The sequence below is a fragment of the Panulirus ornatus genome, chromosome 12, assembly GCF_036320965.1.
Source record: "Panulirus ornatus isolate Po-2019 chromosome 12, ASM3632096v1, whole genome shotgun sequence".
In the NCBI taxonomy this organism is placed as follows: domain Eukaryota; kingdom Metazoa; phylum Arthropoda; class Malacostraca; order Decapoda; family Palinuridae; genus Panulirus; species Panulirus ornatus.
In genome coordinates this window covers 13,051,986-13,067,728 of record NC_092235.1, presented here as the reverse complement: position 1 = coordinate 13,067,728, position 15,743 = coordinate 13,051,986, and positions in this window count along the sequence as shown.

Genomic DNA, 15,743 nt, shown 5'->3' with positions numbered 1-15,743 from the left:
TATGCCGCTCTATGCTATGTCAGGCATTGGGTCGCTTGGCACTCTTGGCGCGATCTCCGGTCAGGCAAGGTGGCCGAGCCACCTGAAAGCGCGAGAAGGGTGGTGCTGGTCGACGCGGGCGAATGCACGGTAGCGCGGGGTGTCTTGTCTGCCTTATCTGACTTTTGTCCTAGCAATCTCTCTCCGGTTACTACCCTGACTCTCCTCCCCAAGCCTTTATCTCCCTTTGTCCTGCGCTGACTCTCGTCAAAAGCCGCTTTCTCCCTGTTGATCTGACTCTCGTTCCCATGCCCTTCTTCTCCTGTCCTGCCTGACTCTTCGTCCCAAGACTCTCTCTCCATGTCCAGCCTGACTCTCGTCCCTAGTATCTCCCAAGCCTGTCCGGCTAAAAACTCTGTCCTCAAACCTGTCTCTCTAGTCTGATCTGACCTCTGCCCCCTATGATCTCTCTCTGTCCTACCTGTCTCATCCCAAGCCGCGATTCTCCTGAGGTGTGTCTGCTGCCGGTTCCTTGCTGACGTCTTGCGCTTTGCTGTGGCAACTGAACTCGTACTATTTCGTCTCGGCTGGCCTCTAATCTCTGTCTTGCCTGACAGCTCGTCCCTGATGCCTGTCTCTCCTGTCCTGCTGAATCATGTTGCCAAACCTTCTTTTGTTCCCTAATCACAGCCTTATCTCTCGGCACCCAGGCCTCTCTCTCCTGTCATACCTGTCTATCGTCCTTAAGCTTCTCTCTCCAGTCACGTCAAGCGCTCACTCCCAGTAACCTCTCCAAAAGCCTCTTCTCTCCTGTCCTGACTGAATCTCGACCCAAGCCTACATTTCTTTTCTGTCCTGCTGCGTGTTCACTTCTTCGTCCCTGACATCGTTGTCTCTCTTCTTGCCTTTGCGCTTTCATATCGAGTGCGTTAAGAGGCTTCTTTTACTTGGGCACGGGCACGCTACCTCTCTGAGAATAGTGTTCTTCATTTTTCCCCTACCGGACTCTCGTGGAGTGGAGTCCCAAAGGATCTCTTTCTGTCCATCCTGATTATCGTCCCAAGCCTCTCTCTACACTTGTCTAGCCTGACTCTCGGCCACAAACCCTCTTCTCCTGTCCAGCCTCCTGGACTCTCGTCCGAAGCTTTTTCTCTCTCTGGTCCTGCCGACTATCCTCCAAAAACCTCTCTCTCCTGTCTGATCTGACTCAGGCCCAAGACTCGCCTCTACTGTCCTGCCTGATCTCGTCCCAGCCTCTCTCTCCTATCATGACTGAACTATCGTCCCATGTCCCTCGCTTCACTGTCTGATCTGGAACCCTTACTCCCAAGCATCTCTTTCCTGTCCTACTGACTCTCGTCCCAAACCTCTTCCTCTTTTTAAAGCTCATCTCACCCCAACCCTTTTTTTTGTCCAGCTGATCTCTTTCTCAGGCCTCTTTACTGTCCAGCTCCCTTTCGTCCCCGGCCCTTTCTCTCCCCCTCTCTAAATGACTCTGTCGGCCTCTCCTCTTTCCACCGGACTCCACCGGCCTTTCCCCCTTTTCCAGCCTGACTCTCGCCCCAAGCTCTCTCTCCTGTCCTGCCTCACTATCGCCCAGCCTGTCTTTTCTTCTGTTCTGATTTGACTTTCGTCACAGCATCTCTCTCCTACCTACTTGACCCTCGCCCCCCCAAGCCCTTCTCTCTGTCTAGCCTGACTCTTTCACAAACCCTCTCTATTGTCCACCCTACCTCGGCCGACCCTCACTCTCCTTAAGGCCTCACTCTCGTCCCAACCTCTTTCTCCTTCTGAATTGACTCGTCTGAAGCCCTATCTCCTGTCCTGCCCCCACTCTGGTCCCAAGGCTCTCTCTCCTGCCCAGCCTGACTCTCGTCCCAAGCCTTTCCTCCTGCCGGGGGACGTGACTCTCGTTCTAGGGTCTCTCTCTCCTGCCCAAACCCTGACTCTCGTCCCAGGCTCTTCCGTGTCCGGGCCCTGACTCGTCCAAATCCTCTCTCTCCCTCCAAACCCTTTGGATTTCGTCCCAGCCTGCCTCCGGTTACTTCACCTCTCGTTCCAACCTCTTCCCTTTTCCAGGCGGACAAGTCCCGGGTTTCCCTTTTCTCGGGCCTGCCTTCTCTCGTCCGAGGCCTCTGGGGGGGTTCGGCTGACTCAACCCAAGGACCCTGTCGGGCGGTCTGGCCAAGCTTGTCTCCTTTCTGCTGGACTCTCGGGCCAAGCCTTTTCTCCTCTCCAGCCCTGACTCTTTCCAGGCTTTACTAAGTTGATGACGGCGTCGGAAAAGGGGCTTTCTGTTCAAATTTGACCTGCGCGCATGGCCCGGCCTCGGGGTCCAAAGCCCCCCTCTCCCTTTCCAGCCTGGCTCTCGCCCCCAAGGACTCTTCTCCTCTCCTGCCTCACTCTCGCCCAAAAGGGCTGTCTTTCTTCTGTCGGGCCCTTCGTCAAAAAACATCTCCTCTGTCCCCCCCCCCCTTCCCCCCCCCTGACTCCCCGTCCAAGTCCTTTACTCCCCTTCCGCCTGACTCTCGTCAAAGCCTCTCCTGTCTGATTGACTCTCGTCCCATGCCTTCTCTCTCCTGTCCTGCTGACTCTCGTCCAAGCCTCTTCTCTCCTGTCCGAAAACCTGACTCTCGTCCCAAGCCTCTCTCTCCTGCCTACTTGAGTCTCGTTCCAAGCTTCTTTCTCCTCTCCTGCCTGACTCTGGTTCCAAGCCTCTCGCTCATGTCCAGCCTGACTCTCGTCCCAAGCATCTCTCTCCTCTCTAGTCTGAGTCTCTTCTCAAGCCTCTCTCTCCTGACCAGCCTGACGCTCGTCCGAAGCTTCTCTCTCCTGTCCATTCTAGCTCTCGTCCCAAGCCTCTCTCTCCTGTCCTGCCTCACTCTCGTCCCAAGCCTCTCTCTCCTGTCCTGCCTCACTCTTGTCCCAAGCCTGTATCTTCTGTCTGATCTGACTCTCGTCGAAAAGCTCTTTTCTCTCCTTCCTGGCTGACTCTCGCCAGCCTCTTCTCCTGTTCCTGCCTACTCTCGTCCCAAGACTCTCTCTCCTCTCCTGCCTCACTCTCGTCCCAAGCCTGTATCTTGTCTGATCTGACTCTCGTCCCAAGTATCTCTCTCCTGTCCTACCAAACTCTCGTCTCAAGTGTCTATCTCCTTCCTGCCTGACTCTCGTCCTAAGCCTCTCTCTCCTGTCTGATCTGATCTGTCCCTTGCTTCTCTCTCCTGTCCTGCTGACTCTCGTCCAGCATCTCTCTACTATCCAACCTGACTCTCCTCCCAAGCCTCTTTCTCCTGTCCTGCCTGAATCTCGTCCCAAGAATCTCTCTCCTGCCCGATTGATTCTCGTTCCAAGCCTCTCTCTCCTGTCCAGCCTCACTCTGGTCCCAAGCTTCTCTCTCCTGTCTGATCTCACTCTCGTCCCAATGCTCTCTTACCTGCCATGCCTGACTCTTGTCCCAAGCCTCTCTCTCCTGTCTGATCTGACCCTCATCCCAAGACTCTCTCTAGTGTCCTGCCTGTCTCTCGTCCCAATGCTCACTCACCTGTCATGCCTGACTCTCGTCCCAAGCCTCTCTCTTCTGTCTGATCTGACTCTCGCCCAAGACTCTCTCTCGTATCAAGTCTCACTCTCGTCCCAAGTGTCTCTCTAGTGTCCTGCCTGACTCTCGTCCCAGGCCTCTCTCTCCTGTCCTACCTGACTCTCGTCCCAAGCCTCTCTCTCATGTTCGGCCTCACTCTCGTCACAAGATTGTCTTTTCTGTCTGATCTGACTTTCGTCCCAAGGATCTCTCTCCTGTCCTATTTTTCTTTCGTCCCAAGCCTCTTTCTCCTGTCTGATCTGACTCTCGTCCCAAGACTCTCTCTCCTATACTGCCTGACTCTCGTCTCAAACATCTCTATCCTGTCCTGCCTGACTCTCGTCCCAAGCCTCTTTCTCCTGTCCTGCATGACTCTCGTCACAAGCTTCTCTCTCATGTCTGATCTGACTCTCGTCCTAAGCCTCTCTCTCCTGTCCAGCCTGACTCTCGTCCCAAGACTCTCTCTCCTGTCTAGCCTGAAATCTCGTCACAAACCTCTCTTTCCTGTCGAGCCTGAATCTACTCCGAAGAATCTCTCTCCTGTCCGGCCTGACTCTCGTCCGAAGTCTCTCTCTCCTGTCCTGCCTGTCTCTCGTCCCAAGCCTCTCTCTCCTGTCCAGCCTGACTCTCGTCCCAAGCCTGTCTCTCCTGTCTGACCTGCCTCTCGTCCCAAGTCTCTCCCTCCTGTATGATCTGACTCAACTCCCAAGCATATCTTTCCTGTCTGACTCCCGTCCCAAGTCCCAAGCCTCTCTCTCCTCTCCAGCCTGACTCGTCCCAAGACTCTCTCTCCTGTTCGGCCTCACTCTCGTACCAAGACTGCCTTTTCTGTCTGATCTGACTTTCGTCCCAAGGATCTCTCTCCTGTCCTATTTCTCTTTCGTCCCAAGCCTCTTTCTCCTGTCTGATCTGACTCTCGTCCCAAGACTCTCTCTCCTATCCTGCCTGACTCTCGTCTCAAACATGTCTCTCCTGTCCTACCTGACTATCGTCCCAAGCCTCTCTCTCCTGTCCAGCCTGACTCTCGTCCCAAGCCAGTCCCTCCTGTCTGACCTGCCTCTCGTCCCAAGTCTCTCCCTCCTGTATGATCTGACTCTACTCCCTAGCATATCTTTCCTGTCCTACCTGACTCTCGTCCCAAGCCTCTTTCTCCTGTCTGATCTGACTCTCGTCCCAAGCCTCTCTCTCCTGTCCAGCCTGACTCTCGTCCCAAGACTCTCTCTCCTGTCTGATCTGACTCTACTCACAAGCACCTCTTTCCTGTCCTACCTGACTCTCGTCCCAAGCCTCTCTCACCTGTCTGATCTGACTTTCGTTACAAGCCTCTCTCTCGTGTCCTGCCTGACTCTCGTCCCAAGCTTCTCTCTCCTGTCCTGCCTGACTCTCGTCCCAAGCCTCTCTCTAATGTCTGATCTGACTCTCGTCCCAAGCTTCTCTCTCCCGTCCTGCATGACTCTCGTCCCAAGCCCCTCTCTTCTGTCCAGCCTGACTCTCGTCCCAAGCTTCTCTCTCCTGTCCTGCCTGACTCTCGTCCAAAGCTTCTCTCTCCTGTCCAGCCTGACTCTCGTCCCAAGAATCTCTCTCATGTCCTGCCTCCTGTCTCATCTGACTCTCGTCCCAAGCATCTCTCTCCTGTCCTACCTGACTCTAGTCCCAACCCTCTCTCTCCTGTGTGATCTGACTCTTGTCCAAAGCCTCTGTCTCCTGTCCTGCCTGACTCATGTCCCAAACTTCTCTCTTCTGTTCAGCCTGACTCTCGTCCAAAGCCTCTCTCTCCTATCTGACTTGACTCTCGTTCTAAGCCTCTACCTCCTACCTCTACCTCACTCTCGTCCCAAGCCTATCTATCCTGTCCAGCCTGACTCTCGCCCTAAACCTCTCTCTCCTCTCCAGCCTGACTCTCCTCCCAAGCATCTCTCTCCTGTCCTACCTGACATTCGTCCCAAGCCTCTCTCACCTGTGTGATCTGACTCTTGTCCCAAGCATCTCTCTCATGTCCTACCTGACTCTCCTCCCAAGCCTCTTTCTCCTGTGTGATCTGACTCTTGTCCCACGACTCTGTCTCCTGTCCTGCCTGACTCTCGTCCCAAGCTTCTCTATCCTGTCCAGCCTGACTCTCGTCCCAAGCTTCTCTCTCCCTTCTGACTTGAGTCTCGTTCTAAGCCTCTCTCTCCTGTCCTTTCTGACTCTCGTCCTAAGCTTCTCTTTCCTGTCCAGCCTGACTCTCGTTCCAAGCCTCTCTCTTTTGTCCTGCCTGACTCTCCTTCCAAGCCCCTCTCTCCTGTCCTGCATGACTCTCGTCCCAAGCCTCTCTCTCTTGTCCAGCCTGACTCTCGTCCTAAGCCTCTCTCTCCTGTCCAGCCTGACTCTCGTTCCAAGCCTCTCTCTTTTGTCCAGCCTGACTCTCCTTCCAAGCCCCTCTCTCCTGTCCTGCATGACTCTCGTCCCAAACTTCTCTCTCCTGTCCAGCCTGACTCTCGTCCGAACCTTCTCTCTCCTGTCCTCCCTCACTCTCGTCCTAAACCTCTCTCTCCTGTCTGATCTGACTCTCGCCGCAAGCCTCTCTCTCCTGTCCTGCCTGACTCTTGTCCCAAGCCTCTCTCTCCTGTCCAGCCTGACTCTCGTCCCAAGCATCTCTCTCCTATCCTGCCTGACTCTCTCTTTCTCCTCTACAGCGTGACTCTCGTACTAAGCCTCTCTCTTCTGTCTGGCCTGACTCTCGTCCCAAGCATCTCTCTCCTGTCTAACTTGACTTTCGTCCTAAGCCCCTGTATCCTGTCCAGCCTAACTCTCGTCCCAAGCCTCTCTCTCCTGTCCTTTCTGACTCTCGTCCAAAGCCTCTCTCTCCTGTCCAGCCTGACTCTCGTCCCAAGCCTCTATCTCCTGTCTTACCTGACTCTCGTCCCAAGCCTCTCTCTCCTGTCTAGCCTCACTCTCTTCACAAGCCTCTCTCTCTCTCCTATCATGACTTACTCTCGTTCCAAGCCTCTCTCTTCTGTCCTACCTGACTCTAGTCCTAGCCTTCTCTCTCCAGTCCAGCCTGACTCTCGTCCCAAGCCTCTCTCTCCTGTCCTGCCTGACTCTCATCCCAAGCATCTCTCTCCTGTCCTGCCTGACTCTCGTCCCAAGCATCTCTTTCCTGTCCTGCCTCACTCTCGCCGCAAGCCTCTCTCTCCTGTCCTTTCTGACTCTCGTCCAAAGCTTCTCTCTCATGTCCAGCCTGACTCTCGTCCCAAGCCTCTATCTCCTGTCTTACCTGACTCTCGTCCCAAGACTCTCTCTCCTGTCTAGCCTCACTCTCTTCACAAGCCTCTCTCTCTCTCTTATCCTAACTTACTCTCGTCCCAAGCCTCTCTCTCCTGTCCTGCCTGACTCTCGTCCCAAGCCTCTCTCTCCTGTCCTGCCTCACTCTCGTCCCAAACCTCTCTCATATCTGATCTGACTCTCGTCCCAAGCCTCTCTCTCCTGTCCTGTATGACTCTTGTCCCATGCCTCTCTCTCCTGCCCTGCCTGACTCTCGTCCCAAGCCTCTCTCTCCTATCCTGCCTGAATTTTGTCCTAAGCCTATCTCTCGTGTCTGATATGACTACTCCCAAGCATCTCTTTCCTTTCCTACCTTACTCTCGTCCCAAACCTCCTCCACCTATCTAGCCTCACTCTCATCCCAACCTCTTTCTTTTGTCCAGCATGACTCTCGTCCCAAGCGTCTCTCTCCTGTCCTGCCTAACTCTCATCCCAGGCCTCTCTCACCTGTCCTACCTGACTCTCGTCCCAACAGTGTCTCTCCTGTCCTGCCTGACTCCCGTACCAGGCCTCTCTCTCCTGTCCTACTTGAATCACGTCCCAAGCCTCTCTCTCCTGTCTAGCCTGAATCTCTTCACAAACATCTCTCTATTGTCCAGCCTGACTCTCGGCCGAAGCTTCTCTCTCCTGTCCCGCCTGAGCCTCTCTCCTGTCTGAAATGATTCTCGTCTGAACCCTCTATCTGTTGTCTAGCCTGACTCTCGTTCCAAGCCTCTCTCTCCTGTCTGATCTGACTCTCGTCCCAAGCCTCTCTCTCCTGTCCTGCCTCACTCTAGTCCCAAGCCTCTCTCTCCTGTCCGGCCTCACTCTCGTCCCAAGCCTGTCTTTTCTGTCTGATCTGACTTTTGTCCCAAGCATCTCTCTCCTTTCTTACTTGACTCTCGTCCAAAGCCTCAATCTCCTGTCCTCCCTGTCTCTCCTCCCAAGCCTCCCCTGTCAGATCTGACTCTCGTCCCAAGCCTCTCTCTCCTGTCCAGCCTCACTCACGTCCCAATCCTCTCTCTCCTCTACTACCTGACTCTCGTCCCAAACCTCTTCCTGCTGTTTAGCCTCACTCTCATCCCAACCTATTTCTTTTGTCCTGCCTGACTCTCGTCCCAAGCCTCTCTCTCCTATCCTGCCTGAATTTCGTCCCAAGCCTCTCTCTCGTGTCTGATATGATTCTACTCCCAAGCATCTCTTTCCTGTCCTACCTGACTCTCGTCCCAAACTTCTTCCTCCTATCTACCCTCACTCTCATCCCAACCTCTTTCTTTTGTACAGCATGACTCGTCCCAAGCGTCTCTCTCCTGTCCTGCCTAACTCTCATCACAGGCTTCTCTCACCTGTCCTACCTGACTCTCGTCCCAACACTGTCTCTCATGTCCTGCCTGACTCCCGTACCAAGCCTAACTCTCCTGTCCTACTTGAATCACGTCCCAAGCCTCTCTCTCCTGTCTAGCCTGAATCTCTTCACAAACATCTCTCTATTGTCCAGCCTGACTCTCGGCCGAAGCTTCTCTCTCCTGTCCCGCCTGAGCCTCTCTCCTGTCTGAAATGATTCTCGTCTGAACCCTCTATCTGTTGTCTAGCCTGACTCTCGTCCCAAGCCTCTCTCCCCTGTCTGATTTGACTCTCGTCCCAAACCTCTCTCTCCTGTCCAGCCTCATTCTAGTCCCAAGCCTCTCTCTCCTGTCCGGCCTCACTCTCGTCCCAAGCCTGTCTTTTCTGTCTGATCTGACTTTTGTCCCAAGCATCTCTCTCCTTTCTTACTTGACTCTCGTCCAGAGCCTCAATCTCCTGTCCTCCCTGTCTCTCCTCCCAAGCCTCTCCTGTCAGATCTGACTCTCGTCCCAAGCCTCTCTCTCCTGTCCAGCCTGACTCTCGTCCCAATCCTCTCTCTCCTCTACTACCTGACTCTCGTCCCAAACCTCTTCCTGCTGTTTAGCCTCACTCTCATCCCAACCTATTTCTTTTGTCCTGCCTGACTCGTCCCAAGCCTCTCTCTCATGTCAAGCCTGACTCTCGTCCCAAGCATCTCTCTCCTGTCCTACTTGACTCTCGTCCCAAGCCTCTCTCTCCTGTCAAGCCTGACTCTCTTCAGAAACCTATCTCTATTGCCCAGCCTGACTCTCGGTCGAAGCTTCTCTCTCCTGTCCAGCCTGACTCTCGTCCCAAGCTTCTCTCTCCTGTCTGAAATGACTCTTGTCAGAAAACTCTATCTCCTGTCCTGCCTGACTCTCGTCACAAGCCTCTATCTCCTGTCTTGCCTGACTCTCGTCAAAAGCCTCTCTCTCCTGTCCTGTCTGATTCTTGTCCCAAGCCTCTCTCTCCTGTCCTCCCTTATTCTCGTCCCAAAACTGTCTCTGCTGTCTAGCCTGACTCCCGTTCAAAGCTTCTCTCTCCTATCCAGCCTGAATCTCGTCCCAGGCCTCTTTCTCTTGTCCAGCCTGACTCTCGTTCCAAGACTCTCTCTCCTGTCCTTTCTGACTCTCGTCCCATGCCTCTCTCTCCTGTCCAGCCTGACTCTCGTCACAAGCCTCTCTCTCCTGTCCAGCCTGACTACCGTCCCAAGCCTCTCCCTACTGTCTGATCTGACTCTCGTCCAAAGCCTCTATCTCCTGTCTTACCTGACTCTATTCCCAAACCTATCTCTCCTGTCCAGCCTAACCCTAGTCACAAGCTTCTCTCTCCTGTCCTGCCTGACTCTCGTCCCAGGCCTCTCTCTCCTGTCCACCCTGACTCTCGTCCCAAGCCTCTCTCTCCTGTCAAGCCTCACTTTCTATACAAGACTCTCTCTCCTGTCTTGTCTTACTCTCGTCCCCAGCCTCACTCTCCTGTCCAGCCTGACTCTCGTCCTAAGCTTCTCTCTCCGGTCCAGCCTGACTATCGTGAAAAGCCTCTCTCTCCTGTCCTGCCTGACTCTCGTGCCTAGCCTCTCTCTTCTGTCCTGCCTGCCTCTCGTCCGAAGCCTCTCTCTCCTATCTGATCTGACTCTCGTCCCAAGCCTCTCTCTCCTGTCCCGTCTGACTCTCGATCCAAGCCTTTCTATCCTGTCCTGCCTTACTCTCGTCCCAAGCCTGTCTTTTCTGTCTGATCTGACTTTTGTCGTAAGCATCTCTCTCCTGTTCTACTTGACTCTCGTCCAAAGCCTCTATCTCCTGTCCTGCGTGACTCTCGTCCCAAGCCTCTATCTCCTGTCCTGCCTGACTCTCGTCCCAAGCCTCTCTCTCCTGTCTAGCCTCACTCTCTATGCAAGACTCTCTCTCCTGTCCTGTCTTACTCTCGTCCCCAGCCTCTCTCTCCTGTCCTGCCTGCCTCTCGTCCCAAGCCTCTCTCTTCTATCTAGCCTGACTCTCGTCCAAATCCTCTCTCTCCTCTCCTACCTGACTCTCGTCCCAAACCTCTTCCTCCTGTCTAGCCTCACTCTCATCCCAACCTCTTACTTTTGTCCAGCCTCAGTCTCTTCCCAATCTCTCTCTCCTGTCCCGCCTAACTCTCGTCCCAGTATTCTTTCTCCTGTCCTACTTGATTCTCGTCCCAAACCTCTCTCTCCTGTCCGACCTGACTCTCCTCCCAAGAATCTCTCTCATGTCCAGCCTGACTCTCATACCATGCCTCTCTCTCCTCTCCTACCTGTCCCTCGTCCCAAGCCTCTCTCTCCAGTCTGACTTGACTCTCGTCCCAAGCATCTCTTTACTGGCTAACTTGACTTTCGTCCTAAGCCCCTGTATCCTGTCCATCCTGACTCTCGTCCCAAGCCTCTCTCTCCTGTCCAGCCTCACTCTCGCCCCAAGCCTCTCTCTCCTGTCCAGCCCGACTCTCGTCACAAGCTTCTCTCTCCTGTCCAGCCTGACAATCGTCCCAAGCCTCTCTCTCCTGTCTGATCTGACTCTCGTCGAAAGCCTCTATCTCCTGTCTTACCTGACTCTCTTCCCAAGCTTCTCTCTCCTGTCCAGCCTGACCCTAGTCCTAAGGTTCTCTCTCCTGTCCTGCCTGACTCTCGTCCCAAGCCTCTCTCTCCTCTCTAGCCTCACTCTCCATACAAGCCTCTCTCTCCTGTCTGATCTGACTCTCGTCCAAAGCCTCTCTCTAATGTCCAGCCTGACTCTCGCCCTAAGCTTCTCTCTCCAGTCCAGCCTGACTCTCGTCCAAAGCCTCTCTCTCTCCTGTCTAGCCTGACTATCCTGCCAAGCCTCTCTCTTCTGTCCTTCCTGCCTCGTCCCAAGCCTCTCTCCCCTGCCTGCTTGAGTCTCATCCTAAGCTTCTCTCTCCTGTCTTGACTGACTCTCGTCCCAAGGATCTCTCTCCTGTCTGATCTGACTCTCGTCCAAAGCCTCTATCTCCTGTCTCACCTGACTCTCATCCCAAGCCTCTCTCTCATGTCCAGTCTGACTCTAGTCCCAAGCTTCTCTCTCCTATCCTGCCTGACTCTCGTCCCAAGCCTCTCTCTCTTGTCCAGAGTCACACTCGTCCAAAACCTCTCTCTCCTGTCTAGCCTCACTTCTGCACAAGCCTCTCTCTCCTGTCCTGCCTTACTCTCGTCCCCAGCCTCTCTCTCCTGTCCTACCTGACTCTCGTCCTAAGCTTCTCTCTCCTTTCCAGCCTGACTCTCGTCCCAAGCCTCTCTCTCCTATCCTGCCTGACTCTCGTCCCAAGCCTCTCCCTCCTATCTGATCTGACTCTACTCCCAAGCATCTTTTTCCTGTCCTACCTGACTCTCGTCCCAAACCTCTTCCTCTTGTCTATCCTCACTCTCATCCCAACCTCTTTCTTTTGTCCAGCGACACTCTGTCCCAAGTGTCTCTCTAGTGTCCTGCCCGACTCTCCTCCCAGGCCTCTCTCTCCTGTCCAGCCCGACTCTCGTCACAAGCCTCTCTCTCCTGTCCAGCCTGACTCTCGTCACAAGCCTCTCTCTCCTGTCCAGCCTGACCACAGTCCCAACCTCTCTCTACTGTCTGATCTGACTCTCGTCCAAAGCCTCTATCTCCTGTCTTACCTGACTCTCTTCCCAAGCCTATCTCTCCTGTCCAGCCTGAGCCTAGTCCCAAGCTTCTCTCTCCTGTCCTACCTGACTCTCGTGAGAAGACTCTCTCTCCTGTCCTGCCTGACTCTCGTGCCAAGCCTCTCTCTTCTGTCCTGCCTGCCTCTCGTCCCAAGCCTCTTTCTCCTATTTGATCTGACTCTCGTCCCAAGCCTCTCTCTCCTGTCCTGCCTGACTCTCGTCCCAAGCTTCTCTTTCCTGTCCTGCCTTACTCTTGTCCCAAGCCTCTCTCTCCTATCTAGCCTGACTCTCGTCCCAATCCTCTCTCTCCTCTCCTACCTGACTCTCGTCCCAAACCTCTTCCTCCTGTCTAGCCTCACTCTCATCCCAACCTCTTTCTTTTGTCCAGCCTGACTCTCGTCCCAAGCGTCTCTCTCCTGTCCTACCTGACTCTCGTCCCAGGCCTCTCTGTCCTGTCCTACCTGACTCTCGTCCCAAGCCTATATCTCCTGTCTTACCTGACTCTCGTCCCAAGCTTCTCTCTCCTGTCCAGCCTGACTCTAGTCCCAAGCTTCTCTCTCCTGTTCTGCCTGACTCTCGTTCCAAGCCTCTCCCTCCTGTCCAGCATGACTCTCGTCCCAAGCCTCTTCCTCCAGTCTAGCCTCACTCTCATAACAACCCTCTCTCTTTTTTCCAGCCTGACTCTCGTCCCAAGTCTCTCTCTCTCCTGTCCTGCCTGAATCTCGTCCCAAGCCTCTCTCTTCTGTCCTGCCTGAGTCTCGTCCCAAGCCTCTCTCTTTTGTCCAGCCTGACTCCCGTCCAAAGCTTCTCTCTCCTATCCAGCTTGAATCTCGCCCAAGGCTTCTTTTTCTTTTCCAGCCTGACTCTTGTCCCAAGCCTCTCTCTCCGGTCCTGCCTTACTCTCGTCCCAAGCCTCTCTCTCCTGTCCTGCCTCACGCTCATTCCAGGCCTCTCTTTCCTGTCCAAACTGACTTTCGTCCCAATCCTCTCTCTCGTCTCCTACCTGACTCTCGTCCCAAACCTCTTCCTCCTGTCTAGCCTCACTCTCATCCCAACCTCTTTCTTTTGTCCAGCCTGACTCTCGTCCCAATCTCTCTATCCTGTCCTGCCTGACTCTCGTCCCAAGCCTCTCTCTCCCATCCTACCCGATTCTCGTCATAAGCCTCTCTCTCCTCTCCTACATGACTCTCGTCCCAAGCCTCTCTCTCATGTATGGCCTGACTCTCGTCCCAGGCATCTCTCTCCTGTCTAACTTGACTTTCATCCTAAGCCCCTGTATCCTGTCCAGCCTGACTCACGTCCCAAGCCTCTCTCTCCTGTTCAACCTGACTCTCGTCCCAAACCTTTCTCTCCTGTCCAGCCTGACTCTCGTCACAAGCCTCTCTCTCCTGTCCATCCTGACCATCGTCACAAGCCTCTCTGTCCTGTCTGATATGACTCTCGTCTCAAGCCTCTATCTCTTGTCTTACCTGACTCTCGTCCCAAGCTTCTCTCTCCTGTCCAGCCTGACTCTAGTCCCAAGCTTCTCTCTCCTGCCCTGCCTGACTCTCGTCCCAAGCCTCTCTCTCCTGTCTTGCGTGACTCTCCTCCAAAGCCTTTCTCTCCTTTCCGGCCTGACTCTCGTCCGAAGCATTTTCCTCCAGTCTAGCCTCACTCTCGTAACAAGCCTCTCTCTTTTGTCCAGCCTGACTCTCGTCCCAAGCGTCTCTCTCCTCTGCTGCCTGACTCTCGTCCAAAGCCTCTCTCTCCTTTCCGGCCTGATTCTCGTCCTAAGCTTCTCTCTCCTGTCCTGCCTGAATCTCCTCCCAAGCCTCTCTCTTCTGTCCTGCCTGACTCTCGTCCCAAGCCTCTCTCTCCTGTCCTGCCTGACTCTCGTCCCAAGCCTCTCTCTCCTGTCTTGCGTGACTCTCCTCCAAAGCCTCTCTCTCCTGTCCTGCCTGATTCCCGTCCCAGGATTGTCTCTCCATCCTGACTCCCGTCCAAAGCTTCTCTATCCTATCCAGCCTGAATCTCGTCCCAGGCTTCTTTTTCTTGTCCAGCCTGACTCTTGTCCCAAGACTATCTCTCCGGTCCTACCTGACTCTCGTCCCAAACCTCTCTATCCTGTCCTACCTGACTCTCGTCCCAAACCTCTTCCTCCTGTCTGGCCTCACTCTCATCCCAACCTCTCTCTTTTTTCCAGCCTGACTCTCGTCCCAAGTCTCTCTCTCCTGTCCTGCCTGAATCTCGTCCCAAGCCTCTCTCTTCTCTCCTGCCTGAGTCTCGTCCCAAGCCTCTCTCTTTTGTCCAGCCTGACTCCCGTCCAAAGCTTCTCTCTCCTATCCAGCTTGAATCTCGTCCCAGGCTTCTTTTTCTTTTCCAGCCTGACTCTTGTCCCAATCCTCTCTCTCCTCTCCTACCTGACTCTCGTCCCAAACCTCTTCCTCCTGTCTAGCCTCACTCTCATCCCAACCTCTTTCTTTTGTCCAGCCTGACTCTCGTCCCAATCTCTCTATCCTGTCCTGCCTGACTCTCGTCCCAAGCCTCTCTCTCCCGTCCTACCCGATTCTCGTCATAAGCCTCTCTCTCCTCTCCTACATGACTCTCGTCCCAAGCCTCTCTCTCATGTATGGCCTGACTCTCGTCCCAGGCATCTCTCTCCTGTCTAACTTGACTTTCATCCTAAGCCCCTGTATCCTGTCCAGCCTGACTCACGTCCCAAGCCTCTCTCTCCTGTTCAACCTGACTCTCGTCCCAAACCTTTCTCTCCTGTCCAGCCTGACTCTCGTCACAAGCCTCTCTCTCCTGTCCATCCTGACCATCGTCACAAGCCTCTCTGTCCTGTCTGATATGACTCTCGTCTCAAGCCTCTATCTCTTGTCTTACCTGACTCTCGTCCCAAGCTTCTCTCTCCTGTCCAGCCTGACTCTAGTCCCAAGCTTCTCTCTCCTGCCCTGCCTGACTCTCGTCCCAAGCCTCTCTCTCCTGTCTTGCGTGACTCTCCTCCAAAGCCTTTCTCTCCTTTCCGGCCTGACTCTCGTCCGAAGCATTTTCCTCCAGTCTAGCCTCACTCTCGTAACAAGCCTCTCTCTTTTGTCCAGCCTGACTCTCGTCCCAAGCGTCTCTCTCCTCTGCTGCCTGACTCTCGTCCAAAGCCTCTCTCTCCTTTCCGGCCTGATTCTCGTCCTAAGCTTCTCTCTCCTGTCCTGCCTGAATCTCCTCCCAAGCCTCTCTCTTCTGTCCTGCCTGACTCTCGTCCCAAGCCTCTCACTCCTGTCCTGCCTGACTCTCGTCCCAAGCCTCTCTCTCCTGTCTTGCGTGACTCTCCTCCAAAGCCTCTCTCTCCTGTCCTGCCTGATTCCCGTCCCAGGATTGTCTCTCCATCCTGACTCCCGTCCAAAGCTTCTCTATCCTATCCAGCCTGAATCTCGTCCCAGGCTTCTTTTTCTTGTCCAGCCTGACTCTTGTCCCAAGACTATCTCTCCGGTCCTACCTGACTCTCGTCCCAAACCTCTCTATCCTGTCCTACCTGACTCTCGTCCCAAACCTCTTCCTCCTGTCTGGCCTCACTCTCATCCCAACCTCTCTCTTTTTTCCAGCCTGACTCTCGTCCCAAGTCTCTCTCTCCTGTCCTGCCTGAATCTCGTCCCAAGCCTCTCTCTTCTGTCCTGCCTGACTCTCGTCCCAGGCATCTCTCTCCTGTCTAACTTGACTTTCATCCTAAGCCCCTGTATCCTGTCCAGCCTGACTCACGTCCCAAGCCTCTCTCTCCTGTTCAACCTGACTCTCGTCCCAAACCTTTCTCTCCTGTCCAGCCTGACTCTCGTCACAAGCCTCTCTCTCCTGTCCATCCTGACCATCGTCACAAGCCTCTCTGTCCTGTCTGAATGACTCTCGTCTCAAGCCTCTATCTCTTGTCTT